Raw genomic sequence first — 21466 nt, 5'->3', positions numbered from 1 at the left:
GAGGGTGGGGAATCTTTAAATCAGATTCCAACAAGAAAAAATATATCTAAGTTACTCAATCTGGCTACACAGTATTGCCTCCCTTGGTGTTCTTGGAAGACTGGGGAAATATATACAGGGAAAATGAATGGAAAGAAGCATATACTCATTCTTCTAAGTCTTTCTTTTATCATCCCAGGTTTAAAATTTTTAAACTAGTCTCCATTTTTCACTTAAAGATAGAGTGTGTATCACAGGATAAAAATCAGGGACTCTAGGAGTGTGTATTCAAGATTCATGCTGAGCACATTGGTACTTAATACTATATTAATCTACCTTCTGAAATAACAGTTACACTTCTTTCTGAATCCTAATTTTGCACACTCTTCGTGTGCAGAGATGGTAAGCCCTCCGAAAGCACTCTCTCCTGCTCTTTGCTTAGTTTTGATCTCAGATAAAATTCAGATCTCGGTAACATCAGTTGTCAATTAAGTATATTATCAAAAGGACACCACAGGGCTTCCCTGGTGGCGCAGTGGTTGGGAGTCCGCCTGCCGATGCAGGGGACACGGGTTCGTGCCCCGGTCTGGGAAGATGCCACATGCCGCAGAGCGGCTGGGCCTGTGAGCCATGGCTGCTGAGCCTGTGCATCCGGAGCCTGTGCTCCGCAACGGGAGAGGCCACAGCAGTGAGAGACCCGCGTACCGCAGAAAAAAAAGGACACCACAGAAGAGAATTTCTCACCCAGGGCTAATTAAGTAATGTTTCCCCAAAGCACTTGCCATTCAAATTTTAAAACAGACACCCACAGTGAAGTGTGGAGATGGGGCTGGAAGATCACCAGCCTGGTTGATTTCCTTCTAAATGACAATAATTACCCAGGTAAGAGGCAAAGCTTCTCATATTAAGTCAATTTTGATCATTTCAGAACTTAATGGTTACAAAATAATATCAGCCAAAATCTACAAATCTCATGAATCAGACCTCATGATTCGTGAATTTAGATTTAATATTGTTCTGAATTTGAAGGTTGGTTCAAAGAATACCTATAAAACATCAAACATGAAAACAAACTCAATACAGTACTCATGTCTCTGGTGAGAGATACAGGTGGATTCTGTTTATTCTGAGAAAAGAAAGTTGTCAGGACAACTGAGTGGGACATTTCAAATGCAATTTAAGGTCATACTCTTGAAGTGCATTAGGAAAAACAGTGAGGCCACCATTTTAGGGAGATTAACATGTCAGATGCACATATGAGATTTCCACATCCCACACCACTAAAATATATGCCAATTTAGGAATACAGAAGACTTAAAGTAACTGAATCTTTCACCCTTACATGCTCTTGGGGAGCATGGGTGATGACATATAGCTTGGGCTCTGATGCACTGTGGTTGGTCATTAAATGTTCCATGACATTTTTTATTTAATCAGAAGAGAGTTTTAACCTGGCTCCATTTCAGCTAGGGTAATGGCAGCCTCCCTCCCAAAGATTCTTTCTTCCCTTCCAACTGGCCAACACTTGCTTCATTTTCTCCTGTAGAATAAAGATCACCCAGAATGACTGGCTGTGCATGGCAGCTCTTCCTTCTGTGCTCCCCTGGTGTTTTGGGGGAAGTTGTTCATTCTTTCAACATACATTTAATGAGCATTTATTCTGTGCACAGTAAGATATATTATACAAAGACAATTCTGCCCATTTCCAAAAAGATTGAAATCTAGTAGATTCCATTATTCTGAGGTCCTGGGACATTGTAGATTAAATGGGTTATTTCTAGTGTTATTTCCGATCAAGGTTAGATTGTTCTAACCTGAACCTAATAGATACTGCTGGTGTTCTGGGGCTAACTAGCATTTTCAGATTGCAGCATATCAAATATATGTAGTTAAACCTGACCTAAACTCAGGACTTTTAGTCACGACTAAATCACCCTCAACTGAGGGTGATTTTGCCCCCTGGGGGACACTTGGCAATATCTGGAGACTTTTTTTTTTTTTTTTTTTTTTTTTGCGGTATGCGGGCCTCTCACTGTTGTGGTCTCTCCCGTTGTGGAGCACAGGCTCCGGACGCGCATGCTCAGCGGCCATGGCTCACGGGCCTAGCCGCTTCGCGGCATGTGGGATCCTCCCGGACCGGGCACGAACCCGTGTCCCCTGCATCGGCAGGCGGACTCTCAACCACTGCGCCACCAGGGAAGCCCTGGAGACATTTTTGATTGTCACAACTTGGAGGGGAGGTGCTACTGGCATCTAGTGGGTACAGCCTAGAGATACTGCTGAACATTTAATAATGCATGGGACAGTCCCTCACAACAAAGAATTCTCTAGCCAAAATGTCAATAATGCCGAGATCGAGAAACCCTGCCTTAATCCGACTGCCAGGTTAACTAAACCAGGAGTCAATGCCATTTACCAACCAGTTATTTATTATTTTGAAGGAGACTCCACAAGACCGTTGTGATGTGGGTATTAAAATGGGCTGGTATCAAAATCCAACTTAATAACAAAATATCTTCTGTGTGACATTTCCTCTCTGTCCTTAATGGACATCAACTCACTCTGTCTCACAAGTGGCAGTGATCATAAACGACACCGAGAATTATTTTCTATAACCATGGGCTCTAATAACTGGAAGAGTTTGGGGGCCCACCTGGAGCAAAACACAGATTACATTTTATTTATATTTCAAGATATCTTTCACAGATTAAAAAAAAGGAGGCTCGGCAAGATTAAAAGGCTATCGTGGTCCCATGACAAGTTCAAGGTTGAAGGTGAGTTAGATCCCATGCCTCCCGACTGCCAATCCAAGCTTCCTCTGCTATCCTGGAGACTAATCTGGAACTCAGCTGCATCTTGAAGTTAAATAAGAAACAGAGATGACATCTGAAAATGCTAACAGCCCATGTGCTGTGTATTTTCCGTGGCACTGAGGCAATGTGTTCTGAGGCTGGGCTACTTCTTGTCAGGAGCCACAGCGACAGTGTCAGCCACTGTGCTTGGGGGTAAGCTAGGAGTAGAGTTTGTTAAACTGGCAGGCATCTGCGTCTCCTCAGCTGGAGGCGGGTGCTCCTGGTAGGATCTGCCAAACTAGGAGGCAAGGGCAGATCCCAAGACCTATCGGGCAGTGTCAGTAAGGGCCTAACCTCGTTTCCCAATGGCAGCTGGGGCACTTCTCCCAGTTTTCTCCCTCTGGCTCCTAAAATGGTTACTGCATTGTATTCTGTTATCTTTCAAATAATTCCAACCTCGTAAAGGTCTTTAAAGGGAAGTATGTAAAGTTTCAGCCCTGACATTCTCTTCTCAGTAACTTCTTAGGTTTGCACATGGAATTGGGCCTGTGTAGTGGGAGAAGAGGTATATACCCTATTTGTCTGCAGAAAACTAATCATAGTGGGTTCTGAATTCAACAGTGAATTTAATACTTCTACTTTCAAATAATTAACCAAAATCCAGAGATGCCAATAAACATTCTCATAAACCTTTTTAGTATACAGAGTCCACCTTTATTTAGTCAGTAAGGGTGGGAGGAGGACTTCCCTCCCACCCGCACCCTACCTTCCATCTATAAAGAATTTTAAGAGGGGAGCCTGGAAATATGGAAATCTGCATAACTTCCCCTTACTTCTTTTCTCCTCTCAGATCTTCTGTAAACTAAAAACAGAGTATGTCATAGCAAAATGGAAGCTTGAATTTTCTGTCTCATGTTTTCTTTGAAAGCGCTGGGGACAAGGCCTGTAAAATCCTTCACGAAGCATGTCATGAAGCTTCATGCAAGTTGGCTGTCTCCTCCTTCAGCCTTTTGACATGACCACTAATATCCTTCTTGGAACTATCACCATCTCTCTCTCAACACCATCTGAATCTGCCTCATGACCAAGGAAATGGAACAAAACATGGGGTCAGTGTATGTGTGTGTGTGTGTCTGTGTGCACGTGTGTATAGGATGAAGAAGGGGGAAAGGGGAGGGGGAAGGTACAATGGCACATGACCAGGTCCCAGAAATAATGCCTAAGTCTGCCCAGAGATTTTCCTATGGCCCTTTAAACAGGATCCTTGTTGGAATTTTTGGATTCTGTCCCATGGAGTTCAAGTGCATTCTTCAGGGCAGCCAGTTACTGTTCCACAGAGGTGTTAATGTCCTGGAGTTTCCCAAGCACAATACTTCACATTGTCGGTTCAGAACTACCTTAATTCTCCTTTCCACCATCCCAGCCCCATTAAGAAGCTGTTGGATCTGCAGAGAAGCCTAGCACAGCCAGGGATGAAAATACCAATGAAAGCAGGAAAGAGACCTGTAGTAAACATTCTAGTATAAGAATATAATCAAGTTTTTGCCCATTTTTTGCCTGATGATAATCAAGGTCTGACTTTAGCAATTACAAGAAGTTTACCCAAAAAGTTTTGTTTTCCTGAAGGATGAAAAAAAAAAAAAGCCATCACTTTATCCTGGCTTCACGCAGCCCCATTTAAGGGTAGTGGATTACGGTTTTGCTCTATATAGACAATAAAGCACATATCCTCTGGGAAAAGTTCCTTGGAAGTGTAAGTGTTTGGAAGCCCATGAATCAAACAGATCAAGAACCCCTGCATTCACCCAGTCTACATCTGTTGCCAGTTCCAGATCATTCCCTGTGGATGACTTGTATATTATTACACAAGGCAACATCCTAAAATGAAAGCACCTCTAAGAGAATTACGGTGTTAAAGTGAATATACAATCCAGATGCTTCCCAACTCGGGTGAACCCCAGGAGGTCTCCACCCCCGACAAAATGAGACGACACAGAAAAGCCTAATGACGGCTCCACATGGATTTAGCCTGAAGGGGACTGTTTATTTTTTTGACTTTGAGAAACTGCACTGGGGATCAGCCAAAAAATGAATACGGAAAAGTCCCCTTAAATTGTACAGAATCTTTAATCCTGAAGACCAGCTTCTGAACGTCAATACCTTTAACAGGAGTGACTTGAAATCAGGTCTTAGGGTACAAAGAAAAGAGAGTGGAAGGAGATACCGAAGAAAACTGCTAAGGTGCAAGAATGGGTGGAAAGTGGTTGCCACTTATATTCCCGAAGACTCTGGCGAGCCCTTCGCACTCATTCCAGAAAGTCCCCAAAGCTGTTTGGCATTAGAGGTGGGCAAGAAAAAGCAGACATCACAATACTTTGCTTGTGAACCACATCCACTCCCCTCCCTTAACGAGAATCTTGTGGGCTCAAACCACAGGCTCATAACCGAACCCTCCCTTCCAGGGCAGCAGACAAATCTCGCTTTCCCACAGGCTGGCTCGGCATTCTTGCCTCCCCCCACAATGCCTGGGCTTAAGGATCCATCATCAAGGGCAGCCAAATACGTTTCTCCACCCATAGCGACTCAGTCCTGGACCTCAGCCAGAGTGAGAACACCAGGGTGCGGGGAAAATCCTATAGCTGAGCGAACAGAGCAGGAAAACTGGGAGCAGCGAGAAAGGGTTGAAGTGGCTAATTTTTCCACTCCCCTCCCACTGTGGTTAAAGCAGTGACAGATAATTTATCACACATTTTGATTGCACGCCAGCTGGCTGTTTAAAAAAAAAAAAAAGAAAGAGTTGTTTATTAATTCAATTAGCTGGCTTATTTATCAGGGCTGGGTTAGCAGGGGCGGTGAGAAGGCCAGAGGATGCCCGTGTCAAGCTGTCTTTTGCAGGCCCTGCAGCCAAGTGGAGACACGCATTCTTACCCCTGCAAGACTTGGAGTGTCGCACTAGCTGTGTTTACCCTGAATGCTTCATGCGCGACAAGAAAACCCATCAATTGTAATGAAATATGAGGGTGGGAAGATGCTCAGAACAGGACAAAGTCATCTGAGTGATGACAGTCATTAGTGTTTATCACTCGTTCAGGGGCCATGTTCAGAGATAATATGGCGTCCTTCCCATACTCATTTGGGTGGTTGCTTTTGTTGTTTTCTCATTCCTTGGTGGATATTTATACCTAAGGCTGCCAGTGTATCAGCAGTTTGCCCAGACCAGCATTGCCCAGGATCAGAGGAATCATTCATTCAGGAAGTGGCTTATTAAAGAAAACCCAAGCAAGGTTTATTAACTGCTGCTTTGTGCCAAGCTCTGTTTGTGGTGCTTGCACTAGAGTTACTGGTTATATTGGATCCTCATGTGGTGGATAAGATTTGTGCCCATTTAACCATGAGCCAGCTAAGGCAGAGATTTTAATTGATTCACCCAAGGTTTCCCTCAAGGCTCTGAAACCAGGTGTCCCTAAATGCCCCCCTCATTTCATTGCAGCTGTCCACACTCTTGACCCTGTTCTTGGCCAGTCTAAGCCAAATGTCTACTTGGTGACCCAGAGGGTACATTTTCTGCTGATCCTGCTGGTGGCAAGTAGAAAAGAAGGAGGAAAAAGGAAGAGATGTCTACAATTTTCTTGTTTTATTTCAAAATAACCTAATCATAACAAATGGTTATATGGTATACATTTGATTTTGTTTTTATTCAGAATATAATGATTTCCCTCATTAGCCTTACAAATAAAGTGTTTTATAAACTTGAAGGAAGATGACTTTGGGACCAATATATAAGTCTACTAATTTTCACATGTATTTTGGAACAAGTGATATTTTGGATAAAAAATAGAGGAGAGGAACCATAATATAAGAATGTGATACGGGGCCTCCCTGGTGGCGCAGTGGTTGAGAGTCCGCCTGCCGATGCAGGGGATACGGGTTCGTGCCCCGGTCTGGGGGGATCCCATATGCCGCGGAGCGGCTGGGCCCGTGAGCCATGGCCGCTGGGCCTGCGCGTCCGGAGCCTGTGCTCCGCAACGGGAGAGGCCACAACAGTGAGAGGCCCGCATACCGCAAAAAGAAAAAAAAAAAAAAAAAAAAAGAATGTGATAAATAATTCTAGTTCATCAGCCAGTTAATCAAGCAGTAAATGTGACATGAAGATGGTGCCAATGATAAGACTGAGTCAGCCTTTAGGGGGGACATTACATATTAAGGGGAAATGTGATCTGTGAGCTTATATATCAGGGCTGGGCTTAAGCATGAGATGAGGGAGACACCTAAGGATTCCCCTGAGGGTTAGTATTCTGGAGATCTATTATGCTAGCTTCTCTGTCTCATGCTAAGACTTAGAACCTCTTCATTGTTCGTATCAATCACTAATTTCATGGGGGCAAGGGTTTTCCCCTAACTTCTGGAAATGTCAAATCGTCCTTATCGTTTCTTTTTTTTTCCTCCCTCCCTTTCTTCCTTCCTTCCTTCTCTTATGCAAGAAGTGCCAAGTAAAACAAAACCTCAGGTGCACAGGTGGATTTGTGTGCAAGACCTCATAGCAGTGTCACTGTCACCCCGGTGTCTCCTCTGCTCCATACAGCCTGTGGAAGAGCCTGTGGTGTCCCCTCCCCTCACCACTGGCTAACTCAGTCTCTGGCTCATTGAACCTTATTTCTCCCTCGACAACTTGCTCACTTCAAAAATGCCCATCATTAAAAAGTCTACAAATAACAAACGCTGGAGAGAGTGTGGAGAAAAGGGAACCCTCCTACACTGTTGGTGGGAATGTAAGTTGGTGCAGCCACTGTGGAAGACAGTATGGAGGCTCCTCAGAAAACTAAAAATAGTTACCATATGAACCAGCAATCCCAGTCCTGGGCATATATCCAGACAAAACCATAATTCAAAAAAACACATGCACCCCTATGTTCACAGCAGCACTATTCATGATAGCCAAGACATGGAAACAACCTGAATGTCCATCAACAGATGAATGGATAAAGAAGATGTGGTACATATATACAATGGAATACTACTTAGCCATAAAAAAGAATGAAATAATGCCATTTGCAGCAACATGGATGCAACTAGAGATTATCATACTAAGGGAAGTAAGTCAGAAAGAGAAGACAAATGCCATATGATGTCATTTGTATGTGGAATTTAAAATATGACACAAATGAACCTATCTATGAAACAGAAACAAAATCAGGGACATAGAGAATAGACTGGTGGTTGCCAAGGGGGAGAGGGGTGGAAGAGGGTAGGAGTGGGAGTTTGGGCTTAGCAGATGCAAACTGGTATGTATAGAATGGATAAACAACAAGGTCCTACTGTATAGCACAGGGAACCATATTCAATATCCTGTGATAAACCATAAGGGAAAACAATATGAAAAAAACAATGTATATATATGTATAACTGAGTCACTTTGTTGTCTAGCAAAAATTAACACAGCATTGTAATTCAACTATACTTCAGTAAAAAGTAAATTAAATAAACAAATAAATATTCCAAGGTTTTTGACTAAAACATACAGTTTTAAAATCAATAAAAACAAACCTAAACAAAAAAAATAAAATAAAATGCCCCAAGAAATGCCAAATCCTTAATGTGAACTTTTCTTGATATTTTCAACACTTACTTTCCAATACTCCCTTCCCCAAAATGTCTACTGAGTTGGGTAAAATCAAGTGGAATTAAATCCCATCTTCCTATTAACATCTTTTGCCTCCTCAGTTGTTACTGGTTGAGAGTTTCTGCTTTCAAAAATGGGAAGTTTATGTGACGAGGCACCAGGGTTTCTTTCATTTCTTCTTTTCATTTTCAGTTTAACTTAAAAAGATTAATTTTAAAACTGATATATTTTTAAGCATCAAGGTCCTACTGTGTAGCACAGAGAACTATATTCAATATCCTATGATAAACCATAATGGAAAATAATATTAAAAAAAGAATGTATATGTATGTATAACTGAATCACTGTGCTGTACAGAAGAAATTAACACAACATTGTAAATCAACTATACTTCAATTAAAAAAACTGATATATTTTACCTATTTTGGATATTCTCTTATTTTTCATACATGTTCAAGTTTTCCAGTTAAGCATGCTGTTCCCAGTTTCTGCTGCTGATGGTGTATCAACATGAGACTTTACAAATTTTGTGTGACACTTATATCTGGAGATGTCAAGGCCACCGTAACAAGCATCCTAGCATTACCTTAACTTTTTATATCTGAAAAGATGCTATGTAAACCTTTCTAAAAATTTCTTCAGCAGTCTTGGGTCAAAAACATTCCTACTGTATTTTCACCAAAACAACAGACAGACATACGAGTATGCATACTCATCTATTTTTGGTTGAGAAGTTTGTTCATGTACAGGAAAAATTGCTCAATTTAAAATTTCACGCTGTTGAAGTCTAACGTATTTTTGGGTTCAGCGATATCTCTAGTAAAAGTTCAGTTCCTAAAGTTCATTTTCAATTTTTAAAATTGTAGAAAAGCCCAAACCCTCTGCCTCGGCACAGTCTAAGCACTAGATACACTATTTCTAGAAAAATAATTATTGTATAAAACAATAAACTACTTGATTGACAGGAAATTTCATGGAAGAATTCATAGCTACTCTGTGTAACTATCTTGTCCAACCTCTCAATTTATTTCAAATGATTAAGTTACACTTTTATATAGGTGAGAGAAATACCCTAAAATTGAGGGAAATATCTTTATATTGTGTGGAAGCCACCTTAGCGCTAAAAGTCTGGCTTCTCAGGTTGAGTAGGAAAGGCTGTGGATAACTTACCCTGAGCACTGCTTGACCTTTCACAAAGGTATTTCTTAGATTGGCTTCTGAAGTTTGCTTGCAGAAGGTTCTTATGACTAAAGACAAATTTTACATTTCAAGCCCAATTCCTTTGGAAATGGAAACACTGCCAGATAGTTCCACTCGTGTAGATTCGTTAAGACCACATACCAACATTCTAGAAATTCTTTTTCCCATCACAGCCTATTTAACGGCTTTGTGCAAATAAGGCATAATTTCAATATGAATCAGGCAGATTAGGGATTTTTCAGGATTTCTCTCCATACTTTCCCTAGAGGATGGGTATCCCATCTGTTTTGCTGAATGCAGGATAATCAAAGGGCACTGATCTCTCCAAATGACTTCATTCATTACTGTCCCCGCTAGGGCATCTGCCCCTAGGAAGGTCAACTCAGCTACACCGTGGCCTTCCCCACACTATAACACAGCAAATCCACCCCTCCTTTAGGATGTAAAACGTTTGGCGATGCACTGGAAGAAAAGAATATTTCTCCCCTCAGAGTTCAATGTTACAGAAATAACATACATCGATTCCTCAAGTTCCAATTTAATATGTATTCAGAATCTAGCCCTATTTTGGCTAAGACAGTTTGGATATATGTTGCCACTCTGCCATCACAAATGTAAACTACAGGGCAAAGGGGAAAAAGTAGGCTGTAGCTACTGACTGCTGAACTAAAAGAACATTGTCTTGTATGTTGGGGATCTGCTTCAGTATATTTCAAAGAACAACAGTGGAAAGAACCACTAAGAACCGAAGTACAGGTGCTCTACACGGGTTTGATTCTGAATAATTTTAATACAGTATTAATCATGCCTTGAATTGTGGAATGCCTTTTCTATTACTCAGTTAAAGGCTATTATTTCCTCCGTTTAGAATGGGAAAGTTGTGTTTTGTGTGGTGTAGAGCACAGCCACTTCATGGGGGGATTATCTGGATAGTTCAGTTGACATTCAGCTTCTTCACCTCCCAAGTATATAGGCAGAAGCGTTACACTGCAGACTGCAGTTTCCTTGCCTGAGACACAGAAACCAATCCAACAGGCTGGACAGTGTGGGAAAGACAGCAGGAAGTGGAGAGAAGCAGAAGACCTGGCTCCTACCCTCAAGAAACTTACTGTCTAGTTGGAAGAATAAAAAGTATACATAGCAAATCCTGACAGTCTTAAGTGCCAGATTAGTGGAAGGGACAGAAAATGAGCGTCAGAGAACTGGACAGCATCTGGGGTGACAGGAGGGTGAGTCACAGCCAGGCGGTTTTCAGCTGGGTCTTACAGGACAGTCTGAGGAGCACAAGTTCCAAGTTTCTAACAAGGCTTAGAGACCTTATCTAGATAACCAACCGTATGACCTTCTTGGAAGAAATGCCCTTTTCTTCCTCTATTCATTGCCAACACTCGTTATTTACCTCAAGGGACCCCAGATGTTGACTACCTATGTAGGTTTACCCTTCTCTTTCACTAACCAAAAGCAGGTTATGCCTTTGGTCAATTTCATCTATAAACAGAAAAACCTAGTCACAGCCACCAACTGATGACAGTCATGGTAAGCAGGCCTGGATGAGGGAGTCAGCATAATCTAGAAAAATGCATTATTTGTGCTATAAGAATACTCATCTTTCTCCTTTCTCCTTCACCTAAGAAGTGTTAGGCAGAAACTAATTCCAGGTAATAAATATCCCAGGATAACAAATCTGGTGAGCCCGTTTCTTTGATTTTTAAACGGTGGAGTTTTTTTGTGTCTACCCACCCCCCTTTCTTTTCCTCTGAAGCAGAGCTGGATATGGCCGGCTGCATTCCAAAACGGTACGCTTTACTCTTCGTCCAGGAAAGAACTTTTCAAATAAGGTCCTAAAGGCTCATACAGTATTAGTGAGCACACATACACCTACACATGGTTGACACTTGCCAACTCCTGACATGGGAATTCTCAGCACACCAAAGTCTCTGTTTGATTTAAATTTATTTTTAATCACATAAAATCCAATTTGGAAAATTGATGCATGGGATTTTCTGAGTCACCAGAAGCTCTTTATAAGATTGCACATGCATTGAGAAGGAAGAAATCTGTCTTGGCATGGCTGGTATTTCACAACAACGGTAAAAATGATTGGCTTCCTCAGTTTGGAATGAATGAGAGGAGTTTTAAAATCTGTAAAAATATGCTATTAAATCCTAACATAAAGTCAAGATATATTTGATATATCTGACTCATGGGGAAGAAAGGAAGGGAAAAAGTAGTCAGCATTTTGAAATAAGTTTATTTTGTTAACTTTCTTTTTCAGTCTTGTTTAATTACCCAAGTGATATTTATGACTCTGGATCATATGAATTAATTATAAAAATGATTTTTATTCTCTACTCCCAGTCATTTTTTTGTTGTTTTTGGCAGCATACTAGGACGTTTTCCATTTCCTTAAGGAGTTTCCAAAAATGATAATGATAAATGTAATTTGAATTCATTTCATACTCATACTCCTTATTACTTATATGCCCATGGAAATAGTCCCTGTATCTGTAAATGGATTTCATGAAGGAAAGCATGAAGACTTTTATTAAATTTAACTAATGTTATATCTCCAACATGATCGAGAATCACAGATTTACAACAATAATCAGTTCTAATGATAACTGATAGCCAAATCTTAAAAGGAAGGGGAGGGATAATTTCCTATCCCTACATCTTTAATGTACCAAAAGTCCTTAAAGTGTTATTTGGCCTCTTTCTATGCAAGGTTACCATAATCCTCTGCTTTTAAGTTAAAACCTATTGCCTTGTCACTATTAGATCTAAGTATCAGGCAACTTTTTAAATTAATTGCACATTAAATTATAAAGTACAGCTGGAAAACTGTTTACATGAAGATGTTTTTCTAGTACCTACAAGTTCTCAGTATTTTCTTATGAAATTTTCTTGTTTCCTATTTTTTCCACAGGAAGAGTAGGTAAGTTCTGTATGCCTGGGTCATCTTTCCCACCATAATGTGAAAATGAATTAAAGGTATTCACAATTCAGCATGGAAACATCAACAAACAATACAGAAAAGATCAATAAACTGTTCTTCATCAGGGGGATGTTCCCATAAATCATGGTACATTCATATGAAGACATGTCGTTCAACCAGAGAAACGATGTTTTCAAAGAATATTTATGCATAGACAAAAGACTGAAAGAAAATACTCTGTTGAGAGTAGTCATTTCTGAGTAATTGGGTTATAGGTTACTTACTTTTATTTATTTTTCTTTTTTCCTACATTTCCTAAAAATTGTTTTTGGCATTAACACATATCTTTCAATCAGAAAAAAATTAATTCAATTTAAAAAATTCACCAAGCGTCAAAAAATTTAAAAGAAACAGTGTGAAGGCTTATATTTGTGCAATTAAAAAAAGCCTCCAAAACAGAGATGAGTCACAAGTCCCAGAACTTTTGATGGGCAAACATCTGGACAGCAGATTAATTTGTTCTTGTTCTGATTGTTTTGCGGTGATGATTGCAGGACTTCACACTTCCCACTGTCTTATTTTCTTATTTTCATTCAAATATGAATCACCTACATTGCTACTGTAATGCAGTTACATGAAAAGATCAATATTTTAAAACCAGGGTGGGTATTTTTCTGTTAATCCTTTTATACCAGAGCCATTTGCTTGCTAGATAAAACAAACTTGGGAGGGAAAGCACTACAAGGACTTTTCACTACAGTGAAACTAGGCCAAATTGAGGTTAATATATAAATGCAACCTGAAATGAGATTGTTTCATTCACAACTATAAGGGTAAGAATGAGAAAAATTAAGTTAGAGAAATACAAGTGTAGTGACATTGGGGAATAATACAGTGAGTTCAGACATTGTTTTAAAATTCAGAACATTCAATGATAAGAATTAAGCTAGGAATGTCTTTGGAGTGTTGAGTTCCTTATAAGGATCTATTGTACTACGTAAAATGGTACAGCTGCTTTGGAAAACAGTTTGGCAGCTCTTCAAAAAATTAAACATAGAGTTGCCGTATGACCCAGCAATTAGACTCATAGGTATGTACCCAAGAGAACTGAAAACATACTTCTACACAAAAACTTGTACATGAAGGTTCAAAGCAGCATTATTCATAATAGCCAAAAAATAGAAACAAGCCAAATATCCATCAGTTAATGAATGGATGAATAAAATGTGGTATAGCCATATAATGGAATATCACTTGACAATATAAAGGAATGAAGTGCTGATACATAATACAACCTTGAAAAGGTTCATGGATGAACCTTAAAAACACCTTATATTATACTAGGTGAAAGAAGCCAGTCACAAAAGGCCACACACTGTATGATTCCATTGATATGAGACATCCAAAACAGGCAAATCTTTAGAGACAAGAAGTAGATTAGTGATTTCCAGGGGCTGAAGATGAGAGAAGAAGGATAAGGAATTTCTTTTTGGGGTGATGAAAATGTTCTAAAATTAGATAGTATTGATGCACAACTCTGTATATACACTAAAAACCAGGGAATTGTACATTTTTAACAGGGAAATTTTATGGTATATGAATTATATCTTTGTTAAAAAATTGTTTTTAATTCAATCACATTTTATTATGAGATGCAGTTCCTCCATATGAAAAGCAGAGCTAATGTGACTTTTAAATTTTTTCAAAGAAGTTTCAAGTTCTGGACTAAAAACTTCAGAGTCTTATGAATATATTTTGATAGAAATATAGAGATTAAAAGCAATTCTGATCTTCTCTAGTAAATGAAAATGGTTTTTAAGACAGCACTGCTTAACTTCCTAGCCAAGGGAACCAGGGGATCTAACTTCTAAGCTCACAGGACAGTTACATGATGTCAGTTTCATTTGTCAAAAAGTGATGCCTCCTGGCTCTCTTGTAGGGATCTGATTCAAAACAACAAACACACATGGATCACCAATTGGGTTCATGGGACGGTAGTAGGCATTGCAGCAAATATAAAGATGAACAAAAAGTGGTCTCTGCCCTCAAGAAACCTTTAATTTCATAGAGGGTAAAAAAATATATAGGTAAATAATCTTAAGATACAATAGTAGTGTCATAATAGTGATTTAAAAAAATTTATGGGCTCAGGTGAAAACACCTTAAATGTGCACCAACAAGAGTGATAACTTTTGATGATGAAATACCTTATAGGAACAGAAATGACTGAACTATGAGAATCAACATGATAAATCTGATAAACCTAAATGTGAGCCCCCCTTCCTAATAAGCACGTTTTAGAAGAATACACACAGCATAAAAACATTTACATAAAGCTTAAAATGTACTAAAATATTATATTATTTATACTATATATATCCATTAATATCAAATATCTGTTAATATTTTATGTAGAACATATAATTATATATCATATATAAATGTATTATATATTATATAAAATATGTAAAATATGTAATTATATGAGGATATCCATGGGAATGATAAATATCAAAATCAGACAGTGGTTCTTCTAGTACTCAGGGGTCTTCTACCCTATGGGTGGTGGGAAAATTGGTGATTCTTGTGTTATTTGTTGTATAGTCTTGTATATCTTAAAACAGTGCATGAAATTTTAAAAAAACTGGATCAGAGAAAATTCATAGGTCAATTTCAAGTGGATGAAGCTAGGGGATAAGGGAAGACTTCTAGGAGAAGTAGCCTGAGCTGGACCAAAAAGGATGTGTGAGAGGAGGGAGGAAGGGAAGGCACTGAGGATGAGGGGAATAGTGCAAAAGCAAAGAAAAAAATCACGAGGTTTTGGTGTTAGGGGACCACAAGGTTTCTTTAAGCCTTTTAGATCTCCAGTTTCTTATAGATTTTTGAACAGCAGAACACAAAAGGACAAGGTGATTTTTATGAATACATTAAAAACAACACCTAACCAGAATCTCAAACTGTGTTTGGAGAATTACAAACTTGTTCTTTCTTTTTATTAGTGAGAACAAATTGGGATCCCTGGAATATACCGCTTGGGAGATGGTGGGAGAATAATTTTATCCACAAGTATGAAGTTGTTGCCTGAGGACAGCTGAGTAAACAGTTTGTTGAAGTCTGTTTGAGGACTGCCAGCTAGTTACACCCATAATTTCATCTCTATTAACAAAAACAGCTCATACTGTCGCAGTGCCCTGCTTTGGCTACCCCATGGTTTGTAGGATTTGAATTATGGAGTGTCACTTGAGTAACATTCTATAGCAGTGGGGCTGTGTTTTGATGTCCTTTCGCTACCCACCCCCACTCTGCTGATTTATGGCAAACCACGCAGGGACCTAAATCAAAACTCGAAAATACGTGTGAAATAACGCAAAACAGAGTCTCAGGGCTGGCAATTCAGTAATTATACCTAAAGGGAAAATAATTATGTAATACCTTATGGCAAGAGTAAGTCTCAGAATAACAAATGTCCATACTATAAATGTAGAATTCTGGGAAGAACACGCCAGGTCTTTGAAAAGAAGCCGAGGAAGAGGTTGCCTTTTAAAAGGACCCAGAGACAACTTCATGAATGATGTCTGGTCTCTGATAATACTTTCATAGTCCAGGAAATGAAGGCCTGAGTGAGTGAAGTGACATGGCCCTGACAAAATGAATGCCAAAAAAAAAGGGTGGGGGACAAAACTCGAGTTATTGATTATCTCAGCTCAGTCTCAACTACTATCTGCAGAAGCCTTTGGTTTTATTTATCAGCTAAAATTCTGAAAGTATGAAAGCAACGTATTGGTAGAAAACAGAAAACTCTCCAAGTCTTGACAGCAACTATGAAATGGAAATGAAAACAAAACAAAACAAAAAAACCCCTCATACTGGAGACCTTTCAATTAAAAAAAGAGAGATGAAAGAATTCCTCAGTAGTCAAGAGCATAAAACTCTCCCCTCTATCAGTTAATGAACAACCTCTAAAGTAGAGGGAAATATGAGAGAAATGACCTGGGCAATATTCCAGCTTAAATCTTCATGTTGGAAAACAACTCTCCATCCACCCCTATATTGTAAAGCCCTGGCATGGGAAATGAAATGAAAGATACTAGGAAAAGATTAAGTGACTCAGGCTCTTATAGGCTGACTTTGCTCATTAAAAATTAGCTCTGAATTTAAGTGTTCCCTAAGTCCCTCAAGCCACTCACTGGGATGGAGCCATACTAGGTGAAATTGTGTGAGCTCGGGGACAGGGGTGTCAATGAAAACCACTCTAAACAGGGAAAGATATGGGTTTCTTAAAGATAGGGGTTGGCAAGCTACTGCCCTTGGGCCAAATCTGCTAGCTGTCTGATTTTGTAAATAAAGTTTTACTGGAACATAGCTATGCCCATTCATTCATGTATTGTGTATGGCTGCTTTTGAGATGTAATGGTAGACTTGGGAAGTTACAGACATCATATGGCCCACAAAGCCGAAGTATTGATTATCTGGCCCTTTTCAGAAACAGTTTGCCCACCTCTGCTTCAATTTACCAGTTATCTGGAACAGCTTCAGTTGCTAAAAACCTTTTAGAAGAATAATTTGTAAGAATAGCTATCTAGCTGGGCACCACCTTTAGGTATTTTTGCTTAAACTTTAGAGCAAAAAACTACTTCCTTGGGTTCTTTTTGGTTATTGTATTTTCCTAATTAAGGGTAAATATAAATTATATATTAAATTAAATTAGGCTGTAACACTTGAAATTAGGTCTTAACTTTTTTTTTTTTTTTTTTTTTTGCTCTGCATGAATGCATGACAGTAGAGGTAGGTAGAATCTAACACAACCAATCTTAAGATGATTCCTTTTTGGAAACCAAGCTATTTAAGAAAGTATTAATAAAGCACTGAAAAAGAAATGCTAGATGGGGGCTTAAAGGGGAAATTTACATGCTTGAAAATAATAGTAACAATTTCTAAAGCTCTCTAAAGCATTGCCTTGTAATAAACTCATTTAATCCTTACAACTGCCTATACATTTGATAGTATGTGGTCCATTTTGAGATCAATGAGGTTAAGAAAGCTGCCTGTGATCATGGACTAGCAAAATGGTGGACAAGACCCAGATCACAAGGCTCACTTTCAAATCCAAATGCTTTCCATACTTCCAGGTAGTGACTCTTAGAAGGAGGACTTGCTTAGGAAAGCTGAGCTCTCTTGTCTTAAACCTGAGTGAGCTTGGACAAGTCTTTCGGTCTCTCTGGCTCTCAGTTAATATATCAAAAAAATGAGTGATCATGTTCCACAAAAGACGTTACTGCTTTGCCCTATGAAAACTATAATTGAGAATTTTACTATATGTAGTTTGGAAAGGTCTCTAAAAGAGAATTTACCTTCTGGTGTTTCCTTTGTTCATAGCAATTCTTACTCCTTTCTCAAGTATTTGGCTGGATGAATCAGTAGTTTCATGTAGGGGGTGAGTTTGTGGTGGACACACTGGCCCCCACCTCTCTTCACTTTCTGTTGCTCCTGGGAAGTCAGGGTTCAGGGGATCCTGCCTCACAGCCTCTGTTGGTGGGTTTGGCGTCACATTCCCCGGGGCCCTCATGGACACCCTGCTTCCCATTCAGTTTTGCTCTAAGCAATTGTCCCCTTCAGCCTGCCCAGGTCACACTGCTGCCCTCGTTGCTCTTTTGCACCAGCTTCCAACACTTTTTGGCCATTAACCTGAGCATTTTCTACAACATTTTTTGGCCATTAACCTGAGCATGTTTTAATCCTGAGCCCACAGGTCCTAGTTTCTGGCAGCCTGAAGTGGGGTCTCTGTAAAGAGAGATTCTGCCAAATTCAGGAAACCCCACCAGCATCTGCTGTCTGAGGAAGTGGAACTACTTTTATATGTGAAACCACTCCATGCCCCTTAAAGCCTAGGCTGGGCAGCCAAGGTAGGTGGCTGCCCAAGAAAGTGGGCGAGTTTCATAAATGAGAACTGCCCTTTGCTGTCTAGTTTCTACCAGCCACGAAGAAAGAGGTGACCTACCCCTTCTGAGAAATGTACTGCCTGGGGAAAACAGAGGCTCACACACCAGCCATGCAGAGGCCTGGAATGCTCTGACTCCACGGAGCACAGTCACTCAACCCTTCTTGAAATGACCAAAGAAAAAAACTGTAAGCATGAAAAATGTCTTCTCCTGAGAGACTGGCCCCCAAGCTCTCACCCACCCACCCACCCACCCACCCACAGGGAACTGTAAATCAGATGTTACCGACATGGCAAATTGGCAGCCGATGCTTTAAACATCATGAAGTGCCAGGTCTGGGCCTCAATATAGATCCTTTTTTGTTTTAAGCACTTGCCACTTACAAATACACTTTGAAGTTTCTGGAAGGGGTAGAGCTATAGATGAAATGCCCACACGGAGAGAGCATGATATGAGAAGGATGTCCTGCTCCTAACATGTGCCAGGAGCCTGGTAAGAATCATTTCATGCATTCACACAACTCTCTGTGGTGGGTATCATTACCTTCCTATCGAAGATGAAGGGAGGCCCTAACAAGGAACTTGCCCAGGCTCACTTGAGTAGAATCCCCCTATTCTAAGATGGCAACCATGATAAGGCAACATTAACTGACTAAACATTCCCTTGAAAAATCCGTGGAATTGTGACCATGGAATTTCAAACCTTGGATTCCTCCCCTAAAGGAAGAGCATTTTTTTCTTTCTGCTTACAGAACCACAGGGGCCTTAGAGTTCAGTTCATCCAAACTCTCTCACAGAACAAAGAAAGAAATTGAGGCATAGAGATGTAGGGTGATTTAGTCAAAGACTGAAACTAATTGGTGACAAAGCTCTTCTTTTTGGCTCTGCTACTACTGCATAATTTTTTTTTAACATATGAGAGAACTCCCCCATTAGTAGAAGAAAGAAAAAAGCACCAGCGACATTGCGACTCAAAATTGAAGGCTCACCCACATTTTGTTCACTGGCAAACGCCGTCAGTAGATTATCAATTCATTGTATCATCATTGATGCGACTGTCTTTACTGTAAGTGGGTGTCCTCTCCTTTTTCTTAGTTATTTTTTTCTGGTTATGAAAACCAAATAGTAAGTAGACTAATGAATGAAAAAAAATGAATCATGATGAAAACTCTAAAATGTATCCCTGCATAGCCAATAAAAATTCTTTTCTTCTTCCCATACTTTATTCAGGAAGGTTGTCTACTGAAGATGTTCTTGGGCAAGACTGCAGGGAATGTATAAAAGCTCTGTGTTTTGTTGTGTTTCTCCTTCCCTACTCCCAACTTTGGTGGGGGGACTAAGCTTAGTAGCGATTAGAAGCAGGTGCTCCAGTACACTAGACTTGTGCAGAGACCTAAGAAAGCTGGCAACAAGCTTCTGCCTCAAAGTGGCCACAGCTCTGCTCTCGCAGGCAGGACAATAGATGGAGATTTGCCTGAAACCTCTTCTCTCCCCTTCCCTCCACTGCCTCCCCTTCCTCACAGCTCATTTTTCACAACTCTTACCTCCTATACAAAATTTTCTGTCAGAGGCAAGAATGGGGCTGTTGGGAGAAGTTGTTGTGGGGCCTGCTCCAGTCTGAGCTTGGGTTCCATGTCTGTCACTGGCAGGCAGCATCTCACTCAGGACATAGTTGTATAGAGCTACAAGGCCTACTGCTAATAAGTGGCCTAAATTCCCCACTGGCAATAGCCCTTCTCTTTTGTTGTAATGATTTTAAAGTTGGAAGGATGTTCCAATAATCCTATTCACCTTTTAAATCTGATCCCACCTTACTGGATTCCACCTTCGTGATTTCCAAATGATGGTTTACCTCATTTTGACCATGGTCTTACTCTGATTGTCCCCATGGGCGTCCAAAAAATTACATTTCAGTCAGGTATCAAAGGAGCCTCCTCCGACTCCTCCCTATGAAGGTGTCAACTTTGAAGCCTAATTGCACCCACTTGAATGTACTTAATGACCTCAATTCTACATTCATAAGACTAGTGCATGGGATATAAGAGCCTCCAATTGCTATTGGTCACCTCCTTCAAACTTCTCCATCTCCATACCCTCTCACCTCCCACAAGAGTCTTTTTCTTCACTATCTTTTCCAAGGAAAGGGAAGAAGTGTCCCTGCCTCTACCATGGGTATTTCATGCCCCCCTCCACACTCTGGAACCTGCCCCCTCAGACTCCCCCTCCCCGCCTGCACTCCCCTCTCTCACGCTACATCCAACTCAGACTGAATTCTGCATTTTTAACCAAATGAGTCTAATACGTGCAAAATCCAAAGATTTCATAAATGATAGTACTGTTTTCTATCCTGATGGGAATCTTTTTCAATTGACCAACTTTCAAATACTTTAAGGACATTTGGATAGTTTTTCTAAAGTACCTTTCTTCACATTTTAAGTTTTTCTTTTTGCAACGAAATTAAACTTTAATGTATTTGCGGCCCACTTGAATAAATGCAAAATTCCTTACACAGGAACTGAATTTTAGATGGCTCAGGAATGGATGGATCTATAGGAAATGGCTTTAGGTTGAAGAGGCTTCAGGCAAAATGGGCTGTTTCTGTCCCTAGTTGGGAACTTTGAAGCAGGGGCTGGATAGATACAGATGCTTTGCAACTTAATAATCTTGAAAGAAATTGCCACATGGAAAAAGCCACAGAAATAAAATTGAGGGTGGTAGAAAGGGTGTTTGCCAATTCACAGTGTGCCTCTTCTCTTCCCACTCCCAGGTTAAAGGTTAAAAATGTTCATCAGTTTATGCCATGTCTGTCCTGATTCATCTTGGAAACTCTGAGTCTTTAGAGCCACGTTGGGCTGAATGGTTATTTTGCAACATCTCTAATCAAAACTCCTGCCAACTTCAAAACGAACCCAGGTTTTTAAAGATATTTACTAATAGGAAGATTCCTGAAAGGACAGAACAAAGCTCAACCAAAGAAAACAATGTTGTGAATAGAGCAACGC

General features: G+C 40.0%; 1 protein-coding gene across 6 annotated transcripts in view; it reads right to left on the bottom strand.

Moving 5' to 3' along the window:
* Nucleotides 1-21466, bottom strand: part of CREB5 (cAMP responsive element binding protein 5) — a 425217-nt gene that overhangs the window by 41073 nt on the left and 362678 nt on the right. The window lies entirely within an intron of this gene.

The sequence above is a fragment of the Mesoplodon bidens genome (genome assembly GCF_964165515.1).
Source record: "Mesoplodon bidens genome assembly, chromosome: 9".
Taxonomy (NCBI): Eukaryota; Metazoa; Chordata; class Mammalia; order Artiodactyla; family Ziphiidae; genus Mesoplodon; species Mesoplodon bidens.
The sequence above is the reverse complement of the archived record's forward strand: the minus strand, read 5'-3'. Positions and strand labels throughout refer to the sequence as shown.